Below are 20,695 nucleotides of genomic sequence, written 5' to 3'. Positions count from 1 at the left end.
TCTCAACAGCAAAAAAAATCAGCAACCCAATTAAAAAGGCGGGCAAAAGATCTGAGCAGTGATTTCTCCAAAGAAGGTATAGGGATGGCCAACAGGCATATGGAAAGGGACTCAACATCATTAGCGATCAGAGAAATGCAAATCACAACTACAAGGAGATGTCACCTTACTCTGGTCAGAATGGCTCTAATTAACAAGACAAGAGACAAGCGTCAGAGAGGATGTGGAGAGAAGGGAACTCTCCTGCACTGCTGGTGGGAGGGCAGACTGGTGCAGCCACTATGGAAAGCAGGATGGAGTATCCTCAGAAAACTAAGAATACATCTACCTACCATATGTAGGATCCAGCTAGCCCACTGCTGGCTATTCATCCAAAGAACTTGAAAACACCAATGCAGAAAGACACATGCACCCCTAGGTTCACTGCAGCATTATTCACAACAGCCAGAACGTGGAAGCAACCTAGGTGCCCATCAAGGGAAGAATGGATAAAGAAGATGTGGTATGTATACACAATGGAATGCCACTCGGCCCTAAGAAATGATGAGATCCGACCATTTGTGACAACGTGGATGGACCTTGAGGGTATTACGTGAAGTGAAATAAATCAGAGGGAGAAAGTCAAACACCAAACACCGTGTGATCTCACTCATAAGTAGAAGATAAAAACAACGACAAACACACACGGAGCAAAGGAGATTGGATTGGTGGTTACCATAGGGGGAGGGGGGAGGGGAGAGAGCCAAAGGGGTGATGGGGCTCACATGTGAGGTGACGGACTATAATTAGTTTTCGGGTGGTGAACACGATGTAATCTACACAGAATTCGAAATATATTACAACGTACATCTGAAAGCCATATCATCTTAGAATCCACTGTTACTGCAATAAAATAAAATAAAATAAAATAAAATAAATTAAAATAAAGAAGTGTAGGAGGCTCAAGAGGCTAACAGGCTTTTGAAAAGTTATTCTAGGGATTTTTATGGCTTAGCTCAGGGCGGCAGACACCAGCCTGAGACACAGCTGTGACACAGCCACTAACTTCAACTCAACTATATTCCGACTGGAGGGAAATCAAAACTACCGTCATCATAATTTATTGAAGGCTTCACTTTGTGCCAGATCCTGTGCCGACTGCTTTGCACCAACTGTCTCATTTAAGCCTCACATCCAAAAGGTAGGTCACCGTTATCCTCCCCATTGTAAAGGTGAGGAGGCGGAAGCAGAAGGATGGCAGTCTGCCTGGAATTCACAGAAGGATTCTCTAGGTAATGACATGACCTTTGGACAAGATTTCAAGGTTTAACACATTACAGTGGAGATGCAGATCCCAGTATCACAGAACGTGAAAAACACTGAGTCCTGCCAAATGTATTAAAACACTAATTATGGATCCTCACAATCTCTTGGCCTGTTTTCTCAGATGAGGGAAAACCCAGCGTGAAAAACCGTTGATGAGATGTCTGCAGAGGAGGACTACGTCTGGTCTTTAGAGCCGGGAAGTATCCCAGTAGATTCTGAGTCAGTGGGTCCAGAGTAGGCCTTGAGCGTCTCTGTTCTTTTCAAAAGCCCCACAGGCTACACTTCCCCGCCCTTGGAGTTGGGAAGTACAGTCATGCCCTACATCGGGACGTTTCAGTCAACAACGGGGGTCCCATCAGATTAGTCCCATATGGCCTAGGTGTGTAGGAGGCTCTGCCATCCAGGTTTAGGAACTCCGTGGTGTTTGCACAGTCTCGAGATTGCCTGACCATGACACACTCCTCAGAACTTATCCCCACCGTTAAGCAAAGCATGACTATACTACTGCCTTGGATTCTCCACGGTCCCAGACCCTGCACTCTTTAGATGACTGCACACGCAGAGGGCACCGTGTCTGAGGCAGAGAGCAGCTGGAATCACAAAAGCTCTCGACAGAGAGTCAAGGAAAGGCGTGCTCTGCTTACACGACTCTCTACTTTTCTCTGGGTCTGAACCATTTCATAGCTAATCTGCTTTTTTGAACCGAGCAGCTTTGCCAAAAAGAAAAAAAAAAAAAAGAAAAGAAAAACAAAAAGGTTACCAACAAACACTAAACAAACCAATATAAACAATACATATTAAATAAGCCTAACCCTACTATGCTACTGAAAAGGCTTTTATTTCCCTGGGATAATTTGGACAGCATTAGATTGTTTTACCAAGAGCAGCCAAGTCGAGGGAGATTATTTCTAATTCCACAGTGCTGCAGATGCGGTCAGTAGCAACTGCAAGCCGGAAAGGAAACTAAGCAAAGTTGGGTGTAATCCATTCAAGTTCACACGTTTCACCAGGGACAGCCTCCAAGCCTTGAATACTTAGGTATGCATTTATCCATTTCTTTAATCAACCACTACTAACGCCTACTAAAGGCCAGACACTGCTCTAAGTACTTTACGGATATGAAATATCCTCTGACCTTTACACTCACCTACGGAGCGTGTATGATAACCATCCCCGTTTTGCAGATCAGGAAACTGACACACAGAATGGTACACTAACTTGCCCAAGTTCACACAGTCCGTAGGTGGCAGAGCCAGGACCCCATTTGACAGAGTCTGGCTCCGGAGGCCACGTTCTGAATCAGCACGCTCAGTCTCCAAAAACCTATAGAAAGCGCCAGCCTCAATCGAAAAGTTTTGTTTTCCCCACCCTACAGTCCCTACGCGGCCCCAGTCTCCAGGGCATTCTTTCAGCTCCTCTGACAGGCCCTACTCCTCCCTTGCCCTGTCCCAACACTCTCCCGCACAAGTCCTCCTTTTCTTTTAGGCATCTGCTCTCAGCTTCAACATCACTGCCTAAGTCACAAAGTCTAACAGGAAATGCCGTCTTTCTCAACACTCAACACAAAATTGCTTTTACGTATCTCCTAGGTAATTGGTGGCTGCCTGTCTGTCCTTTCCAACCAGGCTGTGAGGGCCAGTACGTCAAACAACCTGTCAGTCTTGCTCACCAAGTGTCCAGGCCACTCAACACGCACCGACCAGAGGAAAGGAAGGACTTGTCCCAACGTCAACTCTCCAGACTTTCTGTGGAAGGAGGGAACGAACGGAGCACCCTCCAGCCTCACGCTTTCTTTGCCAGACTTTCAAGTGTGGGGCACATACCTGTGCTCACAACGCTCCCCGGACAGCCCCCACTGCACCCCTAACAGGCAGACTTCTGCACAGTCACGGGCTTTGGAAAGCACTGGCTCTGCACACAACTATCATGTGGCCCTCGACAGGCCACTTCCCCTGAACCGGCCTGAGCTTCAGGGCCACAACAGGCTTCGGGAAAACCCCAACGGAACGTAGCCTCGAAAAGAGGGAGACCTGCACTCCTCACAACGCCTCGAGACCAGTGTCCTTATGGACTTCGCGTCTGTCCTGCCAAGAAGCCGAGACCACGGGTGGCGCTTCAGCGCCCGACTCCCGGGCACCGCACGCCCAGGCTGGCCCCGTGCCCGGCACACACCGCCCGTTCCACGAACGCCTCAAGCGCACGAAGAGACCCCCTCGCTCCCCGCGCCGCACAGCTGTCCCGCGACCTGACGGGCACCTCTGGGCGCACAAGCCTATTCCTCAGGGACACGCTCGCCTCCCACCAGCCCCCACGCCCACGCCCCCCAGGTACCTCTCTCAGATGGCATCCTCTTCGCGGGCGCCCTGGTCGTCCGTGTCCGGCGAGCAGGAAGAGCGGGAGCTGAAGGACGGCCTCCTCAGGCTAGCGGCCGTGGCCGTGGAGGGGCGTCCACGGACGCCGGGGGAACGGACGAGCCCGGCCCGGGAGAGAGCAGCACAGCGCGGCCGGACTCCGCCGGGCTCGGCTCTGGGCAGGCAGGCGCGGCTCGCCGACGCCTCCCACGCCTCCCAGGACGGCGGCCCAGCAGCCGCGCGCTCCTCTCCTCGCGCGCGCGCATGCGCCGCCGCCCAGACGCTGCCCGGCCGTTGCCCCGCCCCCCCTCTGGCGGTGGACTGCGGACAGCGACAGGGACACCCTCCTGGCAGAACTCCTGCGGCCCCGCCCACACGCTTCGGACCTTTGCGGAACGGGAAGGTGCGCTGACAGGGACGCAGGGTCCCCGCTACGCTCGCTCTCGGGGAACTGCAGCCTCCTCCCTCGGCTTTTACTTGAATGTCACACCCGAAACCATGCAACCTCTACAAGAAAACGTAGGCAGTATGCTCTTTGACATCAGTCTTAGCAGCCTATTTTCAAGTACCACGTCTGACTGGGCAATGGAAACAAAATACAAAATGAACAAATGGGACTACATCAAAGTCAAAAAAAAATCCTCTGCACCGCAAAGGAAACCATCCACAAAACCAAAACACAACCTAACAACTGGGAGAAGATTCTTGCAAACCGTGTATCGGATAAGGGGTGAATATCCAAAACACAGAAAGAACTCATACATCTCAACAGCAAAAAAAATCAGCAACCCAATTAAAAAGGCGGGCAAAAGATCTGAGCAGTGATTTCTCCAAAGAAGGTATAGGGATGGCCAACAGGCATATGGAAAGGGACTCAACATCATTAGCGATCAGAGAAATGCAAATCACAACTACAAGGAGATGTCACCTTACTCTGGTCAGAATGGCTCTAATTAACAAGACAAGAGACAAGCGTCAGAGAGGATGTGGAGAGAAGGGAACTCTCCTGCACTGCTGGTGGGAGGGCAGACTGGTGCAGCCACTATGGAAAGCAGGATGGAGTATCCTCAGAAAACTAAGAATACATCTACCTACCATATGTAGGATCCAGCTAGCCCACTGCTGGCTATTCATCCAAAGAACTTGAAAACACCAATGCAGAAAGACACATGCACCCCTAGGTTCACTGCAGCATTATTCACAACAGCCAGAACGTGGAAGCAACCTAGGTGCCCATCAAGGGAAGAATGGATAAAGAAGATGTGGTATGTATACACAATGGAATGCCACTCGGCCCTAAGAAATGATGAGATCCGACCATTTGTGACAACGTGGATGGACCTTGAGGGTATTACGTGAAGTGAAATAAATCAGAGGGAGAAAGTCAAACACCAAACACCGTGTGATCTCACTCATAAGTAGAAGATAAAAACAACGACAAACACACACGGAGCAAAGGAGATTGGATTGGTGGTTACCATAGGGGGAGGGGGGAGGGGAGAGAGCCAAAGGGGTGATGGGGCTCACATGTGAGGTGACGGACTATAATTAGTTTTCGGGTGGTGAACACGATGTAATCTACACAGAATTCGAAATATATTACAACGTACATCTGAAAGCCATATCATCTTAGAATCCACTGTTACTGCAATAAAATAAAATAAAATAAAATAAATTAAAATAAAGAAGTGTAGGAGGCTCAAGAGGCTAACAGGCTTTTGAAAAGTTATTCTAGGGATTTTTATGGCTTAGCTCAGGGCGGCAGACACCAGCCTGAGACACAGCTGTGACACAGCCACTAACTTCAACTCAACTATATTCCGACTGGAGGGAAATCAAAACTACCGTCATCATAATTTATTGAAGGCTTCACTTTGTGCCAGATCCTGTGCCGACTGCTTTGCACCAACTGTCTCATTTAAGCCTCACATCCAAAAGGTAGGTCACCGTTATCCTCCCCATTGTAAAGGTGAGGAGGCGGAAGCAGAAGGATGGCAGTCTGCCTGGAATTCACAGAAGGATTCTCTAGGTAATGACATGACCTTTGGACAAGATTTCAAGGTTTAACACATTACAGTGGAGATGCAGATCCCAGTATCACAGAACGTGAAAAACACTGAGTCCTGCCAAATGTATTAAAACACTAATTATGGATCCTCACAATCTCTTGGCCTGTTTTCTCAGATGAGGGAAAACCCAGCGTGAAAAACCGTTGATGAGATGTCTGCAGAGGAGGACTACGTCTGGTCTTTAGAGCCGGGAAGTATCCCAGTAGATTCTGAGTCAGTGGGTCCAGAGTAGGCCTTGAGCGTCTCTGTTCTTTTCAAAAGCCCCACAGGCTACACTTCCCCTCCCTTGGAGTTGGGAAGTACAGTCATGCCCTACAGCGGGACGTTTCAGTCAACAACGGGGGTCCCATCAGATTAGTCCCATATGGCCTAGGTGTGTAGGAGGCTCTGCCATCCAGGTTTAGGAACTCCGTGGTGTTTGCACAGTCTCGAGATTGCCTGACCATGACACACTCCTCAGAACTTATCCCCACCGTTAAGCAAAGCATGACTATACTACTGCCTTGGATTCTCCACGGTCCCAGACCCTGCACTCTTTAGATGACTGCACACGCAGAGGGCACCGTGTCTGAGGCAGAGAGCAGCTGGAATCACAAAAGCTCTCGACAGAGAGTCAAGGAAAGGCGTGCTCTGCTTACACGACTCTCTACTTTTCTCTGGGTCTGAACCATTTCATAGCTAATCTGCTTTTTTGAACCGAGCAGCTTTGCCAAAAAAAAAAAAAAGAAAAAAAAGAAAAACAAAAAGGTTACCAACAAACACTAAACAAACCAATATAAACAATACATATTAAATAAGCCTAACCCTACTATGCTACTGAAAAGGCTTTTATTTCCCTGGGATAATTTGGACAGCATTAGATTGTTTTACCAAGAGCAGCCAAGTCGAGGGAGATTATTTCTAATTCCACAGTGCTGCAGATGCGGTCAGTAGCAACTGCAAGCCGGAAAGGAAACTAAGCAAAGTTGGGTGTAATCCATTCAAGTTCACACGTTTCACCAGGGACAGCCTCCAAGCCTTGAATACTTAGGTATGCATTTATCCATTTCTTTAATCAACCACTACTAACGCCTACTAAAGGCCAGACACTGCTCTAAGTACTTTACGGATATGAAATATCCTCTGACCTTTACACTCACCTACGGAGCGTGTATGATAATCAACCCCGTTTTGCAGATCAGGAAACTGACACACAGAATGGTACACTAACTTGCCCAAGTTCACACAGTCCGTAGGTGGCAGAGCCAGGACCCCATTTGACAGAGTCTGGCTCCGGAGGCCACGTTCTGAATCAGCACGCTCAGTCTCCAAAAACCTATAGAAAGCGCCAGCCTCAATCGAAAAGTTTTGTTTTCCCCACCCTACAGTCCCTACGCGGCCCCAGTCTCCAGGGCATTCTTTCAGCTCCTCTGACAGGCCCTACTCCTCCCTTGCCCTGTCCCAACACTCTCCCGCACAAGTCCTCCTTTTCTTTTAGGCATCTGCTCTCAGCTTCAACATCACTGCCTAAGTCACAAAGTCTAACAGGAAATGCCGTCTTTCTCAACACTCAACACAAAATTGCTTTTACGTATCTCCTAGGTAATTGGTGGCTGCCTGTCTGTCCTTTCCAACCAGGCTGTGAGGGCCAGTACGTCAAACAACCTGTCAGTCTTGCTCACCAAGTGTCCAGGCCACTCAACACGCACCGACCAGAGGAAAGGAAGGACTTGTCCCAACGTCAACTCTCCAGACTTTCTGTGGAAGGAGGGAACGAACGGAGCACCCTCCAGCCTCACGCTTTCTTTGCCAGACTTTCAAGTGTGGGGCACATACCTGTGCTCACAACGCTCCCCGGACAGCCCCCACTGCACCCCTAACAGGCAGACTTCTGCACAGTCACGGGCTTTGGAAAGCACTGGCTCTGCACACAACTATCATGTGGCCCTCGACAGGCCACTTCCCCTGAACCGGCCTGAGCTTCAGGGCCACAACAGGCTTCGGGAAAACCCCAACGGAACGTAGCCTCGAAAAGAGGGAGACCTGCACTCCTCACAACGCCTCGAGACCAGTGTCCTTATGGACTTCGCGTCTGTCCTGCCAAGAAGCCGAGACCACGGGTGGCGCTTCAGCGCCCGACTCCCGGGCACCGCACGCCCAGGCTGGCCCCGTGCCCGGCACACACCGCCCGTTCCACGAACGCCTGAAGCGCACGAAGAGACCCCCTCGCTCCCCGCGCCGCACAGCTGTCCCGCGACCTGACGGGCACCTCTGGGCGCACAAGCCTATTCCTCAGGGACACGCTCGCCTCCCACCAGCCCCCACGCCCACGCCCCCCAGGTACCTCTCTCAGATGGCATCCTCTTCGCGGGCGCCCTGGTCGTCCGTGTCCGGCGAGCAGGAAGAGCGGGAGCTGAAGGACGGCCTCCTCAGGCTAGCGGCCGTGGCCGTGGAGGGGCGTCCACGGACGCCGGGGGAACGGACGAGCCCGGCCCGGGAGAGAGCAGCACAGCGCGGCCGGACTCCGCCGGGCTCGGCTCTGGGCAGGCAGGCGCGGCTTGCCGACGCCTCCCACGCCTCCCAGGACGGTGGCCCAGCAGCAGCGCGCTCCTCTCCTCGCGCGCGCGCATGCGCCGCCGCCCAGACGCTGCCCGGCCGTTGCCCCGCCCCCCCTCTGGCGGTGGACTGCGGACAGCGACAGGGACACCCTCCTGGCAGAACTCCTGCGGCCCCGCCCACACGCTTCGGACCTTTGCGGAGCGGGAAGGTGCGCTGACAGGGACGCAGGGTCCCCGCTACGCTCGCTCTCGGGGAACTGCAGCCTCCTCCCTCGGCTTTTACTTGAATGTCACACCCGAAACCATGCAACCTCTACAAGAAAACGTAGGCAGTATGCTCTTTGACATCAGTCTTAGCAGCCTATTTTCAAGTACCACGTCTGACTGGGCAATGGAAACAAAATACAAAATGAACAAATGGGACTACATCAAAGTCAAAAAAAAATCCTCTGCACCGCAAAGGAAACCATCCACAAAACCAAAACACAACCTAACAACTGGGAGAAGATTCTTGCAAACCGTGTATCGGATAAGGGGTGAATATCCAAAACACAGAAAGAACTCATACATCTCAACAGCAAAAAACATCAGCAACCCAATTAAAAAGGCGGGCAAAAGATCTGAGCAGTGATTTCTCCAAAGAAGGTATAGGGATGGCCAACAGGCATATGGAAAGGGACTCAACATCATTAGCGATCAGAGAAATGCAAATCACAACTACAAGGAGATGTCACCTTACTCTGGTCAGAATGGCTCTAATTAACAAGACAAGAGACAAGCGTCAGAGAGGATGTGGAGAGAAGGGAACTCTCCTGCACTGCTGGTGGGAGGGCAGACTGGTGCAGCCACTATGGAAAGCAGGATGGAGTATCCTCAGAAAACTAAGAATACATCTACCTACCATATGTAGGATCCAGCTAGCCCACTGCTGGCTATTCATCCAAAGAACTTGAAAACACCAATGCAGAAAGACACATGCACCCCTAGGTTCACTGCAGCATTATTCACAACAGCCAGAACGTGGAAGCAACCTAGGTGCCCATCAAGGGAAGAATGGATAAAGAAGATGTGGTATGTATACACAATGGAATGCCACTCGGCCCTAAGAAATGATGAGATCCGACCATTTGTGACAACGTGGATGGACCTTGAGGGTATTACGTGAAGTGAAATAAATCAGAGGGAGAAAGTCAAACACCAAACACCGTGTGATCTCACTCATAAGTAGAAGATAAAAACAACGACAAACACACACGGAGCAAAGGAGATTGGATTGGTGGTTACCATAGGGGGAGGGGGGAGGGGAGAGAGCCAAAGGGGTGATGGGGCTCACATGTGAGGTGACGGACTATAATTAGTTTTCGGGTGGTGAACACGATGTAATCTACACAGAATTCGAAATATATTACAACGTACATCTGAAAGCCATATCATCTTAGAATCCACTGTTACTGCAATAAAATAAAATAAAATAAAATAAATTAAAATAAAGAAGTGTAGGAGGCTCAAGAGGCTAACAGGCTTTTGAAAAGTTATTCTAGGGATTTTTATGGCTTAGCTCAGGGCGGCAGACACCAGCCTGAGACACAGCTGTGACACAGCCACTAACTTCAACTCAACTATATTCCGACTGGAGGGAAATCAAAACTACCGTCATCATAATTTATTGAAGGCTTCACTTTGTGCCAGATCCTGTGCCGACTGCTTTGCACCAACTGTCTCATTTAAGCCTCACATCCAAAAGGTAGGTCACCGTTATCCTCCCCATTGTAAAGGTGAGGAGGCGGAAGCAGAAGGATGGCAGTCTGCCTGGAATTCACAGAAGGATTCTCTAGGTAATGACATGACCTTTGGACAAGATTTCAAGGTTTAACACATTACAGTGGAGATGCAGATCCCAGTATCACAGAACGTGAAAAACACTGAGTCCTGCCAAATGTATTAAAACACTAATTATGGATCCTCACAATCTCTTGGCCTGTTTTCTCAGATGAGGGAAAACCCAGCGTGAAAAACCGTTGATGAGATGTCTGCAGAGGAGGACTACGTCTGGTCTTTAGAGCCGGGAAGTATCCCAGTAGATTCTGAGTCAGTGGGTCCAGAGTAGGCCTTGAGCGTCTCTGTTCTTTTCAAAAGCCCCACAGGCTACACTTCCCCGCCCTTGGAGTTGGGAAGTACAGTCATGCCCTACATCGGGACGTTTCAGTCAACAACGGGGGTCCCATCAGATTAGTCCCATATGGCCTAGGTGTGTAGGAGGCTCTGCCATCCAGGTTTAGGAACTCCGTGGTGTTTGCACAGTCTCGAGATTGCCTGACCATGACACACTCCTCAGAACTTATCCCCACCGTTAAGCAAAGCATGACTATACTACTGCCTTGGATTCTCCACGGTCCCAGACCCTGCACTCTTTAGATGACTGCACACGCAGAGGGCACCGTGTCTGAGGCAGAGAGCAGCTGGAATCACAAAAGCTCTCGACAGAGAGTCAAGGAAAGGCGTGCTCTGCTTACACGACTCTCTACTTTTCTCTGGGTCTGAACCATTTCATAGCTAATCTGCTTTTTTGAACCGAGCAGCTTTGCCAAAAAAAAAAAAAAGAAAAAAAAGAAAAACAAAAAGGTTACCAACAAACACTAAACAAACCAATATAAACAATACATATTAAATAAGCCTAACCCTACTATGCTACTGAAAAGGCTTTTATTTCCCTGGGATAATTTGGACAGCATTAGATTGTTTTACCAAGAGCAGCCAAGTCGAGGGAGATTATTTCTAATTCCACAGTGCTGCAGATGCGGTCAGTAGCAACTGCAAGCCGGAAAGGAAACTAAGCAAAGTTGGGTGTAATCCATTCAAGTTCACACGTTTCACCAGGGACAGCCTCCAAGCCTTGAATACTTAGGTATGCATTTATCCATTTCTTTAATCAACCACTACTAACGCCTACTAAAGGCCAGACACTGCTCTAAGTACTTTACGGATATGAAATATCCTCTGACCTTTACACTCACCTACGGAGCGTGTATGATAATCAACCCCGTTTTGCAGATCAGGAAACTGACACACAGAATGGTACACTAACTTGCCCAAGTTCACACAGTCCGTAGGTGGCAGAGCCAGGACCCCATTTGACAGAGTCTGGCTCTGGAGGCCACGTTCTGAATCAGCACGCTCAGTCTCCAAAAACCTATAGAAAGCGCCAGCCTCAATCGAAAAGTTTTGTTTTCCCCACCCTACAGTCCCTACGCGGCCCCAGTCTCCAGGGCATTCTTTCAGCTCCTCTGACAGGCCCTACTCCTCCCTTGCCCTGTCCCAACACTCTCCCGCACAAGTCCTCCTTTTCTTTTAGGCATCTGCTCTCAGCTTCAACATCACTGCCTAAGTCACAAAGTCTAACAGGAAATGCCGTCTTTCTCAACACTCAACACAAAATTGCTTTTACGTATCTCCTAGGTAATTGGTGGCTGCCTGTCTGTCCTTTCCAACCAGGCTGTGAGGGCCAGTACGTCAAACAACCTGTCAGTCTTGCTCACCAAGTGTCCAGGCCACTGAACACGCACCGACCAGAGGAAAGGAAGGACTTGTCCCAACGTCAACTCTCCAGACTTTCTGTGGAAGGAGGGAACGAACGGAGCACCCTCCAGCCTCACGCTTTCTTTGCCAGACTTTCAAGTGTGGGGCACATACCTGTGCTCACAACGCTCCCCGGACAGCCCCCACTGCACCCCTAACAGGCAGACTTCTGCACAGTCACGGGCTTTGGAAAGCACTGGCTCTGCACACAACTATCATGTGGCCCTCGACAGGCCACTTCCCCTGAACCGGCCTGAGCTTCAGGGCCACAACAGGCTTCGGGAAAACCCCAACGGAACGTAGCCTCGAAAAGAGGGAGACCTGCACTCCTCACAACGCCTCGAGACCAGTGTCCTTATGGACTTCGCGTCTGTCCTGCCAAGAAGCTGAGACCACGGGTGGCGCTTCAGCGCCCGACTCCCGGGCACCGCACGCCCAGGCTGGCCCCGTGCCCGGCACACACCGCCCGTTCCACGAACGCCTCAAGCGCACGAAGAGACCCCCTCGCTCCCCGCGCCGCACAGCTGTCCCGCGACCTGACGGGCACCTCTGGGCGCACAAGCCTATTCCTCAGGGACACGCTCGCCTCCCACCAGCCCCCACGCCCACGCCCCCCAGGTACCTCTCTCAGATGGCATCCTCTTCGCGGGCGCCCTGGTCGTCCGTGTCCGGCGAGCAGGAAGAGCGGGAGCTGAAGGACGGCCTCCTCAGGCTAGCGGCCGTGGCCGTGGAGGGGCGTCCACGGACGCCGGGGGAACGGACGAGCCCGGCCCGGGAGAGAGCAGCACAGCGCGGCCGGACTCCGCCGGGCTCGGCTCTGGGCAGGCAGGCGCGGCTCGCCGACGCCTCCCACGCCTCCCAGGACGGCGGCCCAGCAGCCGCGCGCTCCTCTCCTCGCGCGCGCGCATGCGCCGCCGCCCAGACGCTGCCCGGCCGTTGCCCCGCCCCCCCTCTGGCGGTGGACTGCGGACAGCGACAGGGACACCCTCCTGGCAGAACTCCTGCGGCCCCGCCCACACGCTTCGGACCTTTGCGGAGCGGGAAGGTGCGCTGACAGGGACGCAGGGTCCCCGCTACGCTCGCTCTCGGGGAACTGCAGCCTCCTCCCTCGGCTTTTACTTGAATGTCACACCCGAAACCATGCAACCTCTACAAGAAAACGTAGGCAGTATGCTCTTTGACATCAGTCTTAGCAGCCTATTTTCAAGTACCACGTCTGACTGGGCAATGGAAACAAAATACAAAATGAACAAATGGGACTACATCAAAGTCAAAAAAAAATCCTCTGCACCGCAAAGGAAACCATCCACAAAACCAAAACACAACCTAACAACTGGGAGAAGATTCTTGCAAACCGTGTATCGGATAAGGGGTGAATATCCAAAACACAGAAAGAACTCATACATCTCAACAGCAAAAAACATCAGCAACCCAATTAAAAAGGCGGGCAAAAGATCTGAGCAGTGATTTCTCCAAAGAAGGTATAGGGATGGCCAACAGGCATATGGAAAGGGACTCAACATCATTAGCGATCAGAGAAATGCAAATCACAACTACAAGGAGATGTCACCTTACTCTGGTCAGAATGGCTCTAATTAACAAGACAAGAGACAAGCGTCAGAGAGGATGTGGAGAGAAGGGAACGCTCCTGCACTGCTGGTGGGAGGGCAGACTGGTGCAGCCACTATGGAAAGCAGGATGGAGTATCCTCAGAAAACTAAGAATACATCTACCTACCATATGTAGGATCCAGCTAGCCCACTGCTGGCTATTCATCCAAAGAACTTGAAAACACCAATGCAGAAAGACACATGCACCCCTAGGTTCACTGCAGCATTATTCACAACAGCCAGAACGTGGAAGCAACCTAGGTGCCCATCAAGGGAAGAATGGATAAAGAAGATGTGGTATGTATACACAATGGAATGCCACTCGGCCCTAAGAAATGATGAGATCCGACCATTTGTGACAACGTGGATGGACCTTGAGGGTATTACGTGAAGTGAAATAAATCAGAGGGAGAAAGTCAAACACCAAACACCGTGTGATCTCACTCATAAGTAGAAGATAAAAACAACGACAAACACACACGGAGCAAAGGAGATTGGATTGGTGGTTACCATAGGGGGAGGGGGGAGGGGAGAGAGCCAAAGGGGTGATGGGGCTCACATGTGAGGTGACGGACTATAATTAGTTTTCGGGTGGTGAACACGATGTAATCTACACAGAATTCGAAATATATTACAACGTACATCTGAAAGCCATATCATCTTAGAATCCACTGTTACTGCAATAAAATAAAATAAAATAAAATAAATTAAAATAAAGAAGTGTAGGAGGCTCAAGAGGCTAACAGGCTTTTGAAAAGTTATTCTAGGGATTTTTATGGCTTAGCTCAGGGCGGCAGACACCAGCCTGAGACACAGCTGTGACACAGCCACTAACTTCAACTCAACTATATTCCGACTGGAGGGAAATCAAAACTACCGTCATCATAATTTATTGAAGGCTTCACTTTGTGCCAGATCCTGTGCCGACTGCTTTGCACCAACTGTCTCATTTAAGCCTCACATCCAAAAGGTAGGTCACCGTTATCCTCCCCATTGTAAAGGTGAGGAGGCGGAAGCAGAAGGATGGCAGTCTGCCTGGAATTCACAGAAGGATTCTCTAGGTAATGACATGACCTTTGGACAAGATTTCAAGGTTTAACACATTACAGTGGAGATGCAGATCCCAGTATCACAGAACGTGAAAAACACTGAGTCCTGCCAAATGTATTAAAACACTAATTATGGATCCTCACAATCTCTTGGCCTGTTTTCTCAGATGAGGGAAAACCCAGCGTGAAAAACCGTTGATGAGATGTCTGCAGAGGAGGACTACGTCTGGTCTTTAGAGCCGGGAAGTATCCCAGTAGATTCTGAGTCAGTGGGTCCAGAGTAGGCCTTGAGCGTCTCTGTTCTTTTCAAAAGCCCCACAGGCTACACTTCCCCGCCCTTGGAGTTGGGAAGTACAGTCATGCCCTACATCGGGACGTTTCAGTCAACAACGGGGGTCCCATCAGATTAGTCCCATATGGCCTAGGTGTGTAGGAGGCTCTGCCATCCAGGTTTAGGAACTCCGTGGTGTTTGCACAGTCTCGAGATTGCCTGACCATGACACACTCCTCAGAACTTATCCCCACCGTTAAGCAAAGCATGACTATACTACTGCCTTGGATTCTCCACGGTCCCAGACCCTGCACTCTTTAGATGACTGCACACGCAGAGGGCACCGTGTCTGAGGCAGAGAGCAGCTGGAATCACAAAAGCTCTCGACAGGGAGTCAAGGAAAGGCGTGCTCTGCTTACACGACTCTCTACTTTTCTCTGGGTCTGAACCATTCCATAGCTAATCTGCTTTTTTGAACCGAGCAGCTTTGCCAAAAAGAAAAAAAAAAAAAAGAAAAGAAAAACAAAAAGGTTACCAACAAACACTAAACAAACCAATATAAACAATACATATTAAATAAGCCTAACCCTACTATGCTACTGAAAAGGCTTTTATTTCCCTGGGATAATTTGGACAGCATTAGATTGTTTTACCAAGAGCAGCCAAGTCGAGGGAGATTATTTCTAATTCCACAGTGCTGCAGATGCGGTCAGTAGCAACTGCAAGCCGGAAAGGAAACTAAGCAAAGTTGGGTGTAATCCATTCAAGTTCACACGTTTCACCAGGGACAGCCTCCAAGCCTTGAATACTTAGGTATGCATTTATCCATTTCTTTAATCAACCACTACTAACGCCTACTAAAGGCCAGACACTGCTCTAAGTACTTTACGGATATGAAATATCCTCTGACCTTTACACTCACCTACGGAGCGTGTATGATAATCAACCCCGTTTTGCAGATCAGGAAACTGACACACAGAATGGTACACTAACTTGCCCAAGTTCACACAGTCCGTAGGTGGCAGAGCCAGGACCCCATTTGACAGAGTCTGGCTCCGGAGGCCACGTTCTGAATCAGCACGCTCAGTCTCCAAAAACCTATAGAAAGCGCCAGCCTCAATCGAAAAGTTTTGTTTTCCCCACCCTACAGTCCCTACGCGGCCCCAGTCTCCAGGGCATTCTTTCAGCTCCTCTGACAGGCCCTACTCCTCCCTTGCCCTGTCCCAACACTCTCCCGCACAAGTCCTCCTTTTCTTTTAGGCATCTGCTCTCAGCTTCAACATCACTGCCTAAGTCACAAAGTCTAACAGGAAATGCCGTCTTTCTCAACACTCAACACAAAATTGCTTTTACGTATCTCCTAGGTAATTGGTGGCTGCCTGTCTGTCCTTTCCAACCAGGCTGTGAGGGCCAGTACGTCAAACAACCTGTCAGTCTTGCTCACCAAGTGTCCAGGCCACTCAACACGCACCGACCAGAGGAAAGGAAGGACTTGTCCCAACGTCAACTCTCCAGACTTTCTGTGGAAGGAGGGAACGAACGGAGCACCCTCCAGCCTCACGCTTTCTTTGCCAGACTTTCAAGTGTGGGGCACATACCTGTGCTCACAACGCTCCCCGGACAGCCCCCACTGCACCCCTAACAGGCAGACTTCTGCACAGTCACGGGCTTTGGAAAGCACTGGCTCTGCACACAACTATCATGTGGCCCTCGACAGGCCACTTCCCCTGAACCGGCCTGAGCTTCAGGGCCACAACAGGCTTCGGGAAAACCCCAACGGAACGTAGCCTCGAAAAGAGGGAGACCTGCACTCCTCACAACGCCTCGAGACCAGTGTCCTTATGGACTTCGCGTCTGTCCTGCCAAGAAGCCGAGACCACGGGTGGCGCTTCAGCGCCCGACTCCCGGGCACCGCACGCCCAGGCTGGCCCCGTGCCCGGCACACACCGCCCGTTCCACGAACGCCTCAAGCGCACGAAGAGACACCCTCGCTCCCCGCGCCGCACAGCTGTCCCGCGACCTGACGGGCACCTCTGGGCGCACAAGCCTATTCCTCAGGGACACGCTCGCCTCCCACCAGCCCCCACGCCCACGCCCCCCAGGTACCTCTCTCAGATGGCATCCTCTTCGCGGGCGCCCTGGTCGTCCGTGTCCGGCGAGCAGGAAGAGCGGGAGCTGAAGGACGGCCTCCTCAGGCTAGCGGCCGTGGCCGTGGAGGGGCGTCCACGGACGCCGGGGGAACGGACGAGCCCGGCCCGGGAGAGAGCAGCACAGCGCGGCCGGACTCCGCCGGGCTCGGCTCTGGGCAGGCAGGCGCGGCTTGCCGACGCCTCCCACGCCTCCCAGGACGGTGGCCCAGCAGCAGCGCGCTCCTCTCCTCGCGCGCGCGCATGCGCCGCCGCCCAGACGCTGCCCGGCCGTTGCCCCGCCCCCCCTCTGGCGGTGGACTGCGGACAGCGACAGGGACACCCTCCTGGCAGAACTCCTGCGGCCCCGCCCACACGCTTCGGACCTTTGCGGAGCGGGAAGGTGCGCTGACAGGGACGCAGGGTCCCCGCTACGCTCGCTCTCGGGGAACTGCAGCCTCCTCCCTCGGCTTTTACTTGAATGTCACACCCGAAACCATGCAACCTCTACAAGAAAACGTAGGCAGTATGCTCTTTGACATCAGTCTTAGCAGCCTATTTTCAAGTACCACGTCTGACTGGGCAATGGAAACAAAATACAAAATGAACAAATGGGACTACATCAAAGTCAAAAAAAAATCCTCTGCACCGCAAAGGAAACCATCCACAAAACCAAAACACAACCTAACAACTGGGAGAAGATTCTTGCAAACCGTGTATCGGATAAGGGGTGAATATCCAAAACACAGAAAGAACTCATACATCTCAACAGCAAAAAACATCAGCAACCCAATTAAAAAGGCGGGCAAAAGATCTGAGCAGTGATTTCTCCAAAGAAGGTATAGGGATGGCCAACAGGCATATGGAAAGGGACTCAACATCATTAGCGATCAGAGAAATGCAAATCACAACTACAAGGAGATGTCACCTTACTCTGGTCAGAATGGCTCTAATTAACAAGACAAGAGACAAGCGTCAGAGAGGATGTGGAGAGAAGGGAACTCTCCTGCACTGCTGGTGGGAGGGCAGACTGGTGCAGCCACTATGGAAAGCAGGATGGAGTATCCTCAGAAAACTAAGAATACATCTACCTACCATATGTAGGATCCAGCTAGCCCACTGCTGGCTATTCATCCAAAGAACTTGAAAACACCAATGCAGAAAGACACATGCACCCCTAGGTTCACTGCAGCATTATTCACAACAGCCAGAACGTGGAAGCAACCTAGGTGCCCATCAAGGGAAGAATGGATAAAGAAGATGTGGTATGTATACACAATGGAATGCCACTCGGCCCTAAGAAATGATGAGATCCGACCATTTGTGACAACGTGGATGGACCTTGAGGGTATTACGTGAAGTGAAATAAATCAGAGGGAGAAAGTCAAACACCAAACACCGTGTGATCTCACTCATAAGTAGAAGATAAAAACAACGACAAACACACACGGAGCAAAGGAGATTGGATTGGTGGTTACCATAGGGGGAGGGGGGAGGGGAGAGAGCCAAAGGGGTGATGGGGCTCACATGTGAGGTGACGGACTATAATTAGTTTTCGGGTGGTGAACACGATGTAATCTACACAGAATTCGAAATATATTACAACGTACATCTGAAAGCCATATCATCTTAGAATCCACTGTTACTGCAATAAAATAAAATAAAATAAAATAAATTAAAATAAAGAAGTGTAGGAGGCTCAAGAGGCTAACAGGCTTTTGAAAAGTTATTCTAGGGATTTTTATGGCTTAGCTCAGGGCGGCAGACACCAGCCTGAGACACAGCTGTGACACAGCCACTAACTTCAACTCAACTATATTCCGACTGGAGGGAAATCAAAACTACCGTCATCATAATTTATTGAAGGCTTCACTTTGTGCCAGATCCTGTGCCGACTGCTTTGCACCAACTGTCTCATTTAAGCCTCACATCCAAAAGGTAGGTCACCGTTATCCTCCCCATTGTAAAGGTGAGGAGGCGGAAGCAGAAGGATGGCAGTCTGCCTGGAATTCACAGAAGGATTCTCTAGGTAATGACATGACCTTTGGACAAGATTTCAAGGTTTAACACATTACAGTGGAGATGCAGATCCCAGTATCACAGAACGTGAAAAACACTGAGTCCTGCCAAATGTATTAAAACACTAATTATGGATCCTCACAATCTCTTGGCCTGTTTTCTCAGATGAGGGAAAACCCAGCGTGAAAAACCGTTGATGAGATGTCTGCAGAGGAGGACTACGTCTGGTCTTTAGAGCCGGGAAGTATCCCAGTAGATTCTGAGTCAGTGGGTCCAGAGTAGGCCTTGAGCGTCTCTGTTCTTTTCAAAAGCCCCACAGGCTACACTTCCCCGCCCTTGGAGTTGGGAAGTACAGTCATGCCCTACATCGGGACGTTTCAGTCAACAACGGGGGTCCCATCAGATTAGTCCCATATGGCCTAGGTGTGTAGGAGGCTCTGCCATCCAGGTTTAGGAACTCCGTGGTGTTTGCACAGTCTCGAGATTGCCTGACCATGACACACTCCTCAGAACTTATCCCCACCGTTAAGCAAAGCATGACTATACTACTGCCTTGGATTCTCCACGGTCCCAGACCCTGCACTCTTTAGATGACTGCACACGCAGAGGGCACCGTGTCTGAGGCAGAGAGCAGCTGGAATCACAAAAGCTCTCGACAGAGAGTCAAGGAAAGGCGTGCTCTGCTTACACGACTCTCTACTTTTCTCTGGGTCTGAACCATTTCATAGCTAATCTGCTTTTTTGAACCGAGCAGCTTTGCCAAAAAAAAAAAAAAGAAAAAAAAGAAAAACAAAAAGGTTACCAACAAACACTAAACAAACCAATATAAACAATACATATTAAATAAGCCTAACCCTACTATGCTACTGAAAAGGCTTTTATTTCCCTGGGATAATTTGGACAGCATTAGATTGTTTTACCAAGAGCAGCCAAGTCGAGGGAGATTATTTCTAATTCCACAGTGCTGCAGATGCGGTCAGTAGCAACTGCAAGCCGGAAAGGAAACTAAGCAAAGTTGGGTGTAATCCATTCAAGTTCACACGTTTCACCAGGGACAGCCTCCAAGCCTTGAATACTTAGGTATGCATTTATCCATTTCTTTAATCAACCACTACTAACGCCTACTAAAGGCCAGACACTGCTCTAAGTACTTTACGGATATGAAATATCCTCTGACCTTTACACTCACCTACGGAGCGTGTATGATAATCAACCCCGTTTTGCAGATCAGGAAACTGACACACAGAATGGTACACTAACTTGCCCAAGTTCACACAGTCCGTAGGTGGCAGAGCCAGGACCCCATTTGACAGAGTCTGGCTCTGGAGGCCACGTTCTGAATCAGCACGCTCAGTCTCCAAAAACCTATAGAAAGCGCCAGCCTCAATCGAAAAGTTTTGTTTTCCCCACCCTACAGTCCCTACGCGGCCCCAGTCTCCAGGGCATTCTTTCAGCTCCTCTGACAGGCCCTACTCCTCCCTTGCCCTGTCCCAACACTCTCCCGCACAAGTCCTCCTTTTCTTTTAGGCATCTGCTCTCAGCTTCAACATCACTGCCTAAGTCACAAAGTCTAACAGGAAATGCCGTCTTTCTCAACACTCAACACAAAATTGCTTTTACGTATCTCCTAGGTAATTGGTGGCTGCCTGTCTGTCCTTTCCAACCAGGCTGTGAGGGCCAGTACGTCAAACAACCTGTCAGTCTTGCTCACCAAGTGTCCAGGCCACTGAACACGCACCGACCAGAGGAAAGGAAGGACTTGTCCCAACGTCAACTCTCCAG

This window comes from Equus caballus, chromosome 15, assembly GCF_041296265.1.
Source record: "Equus caballus isolate H_3958 breed thoroughbred chromosome 15, TB-T2T, whole genome shotgun sequence".
In the NCBI taxonomy this organism is placed as follows: Eukaryota; Metazoa; Chordata; class Mammalia; order Perissodactyla; family Equidae; genus Equus; species Equus caballus.
The sequence above is the reverse complement of the archived record's forward strand: the minus strand, read 5'-3'. Positions refer to the sequence as shown.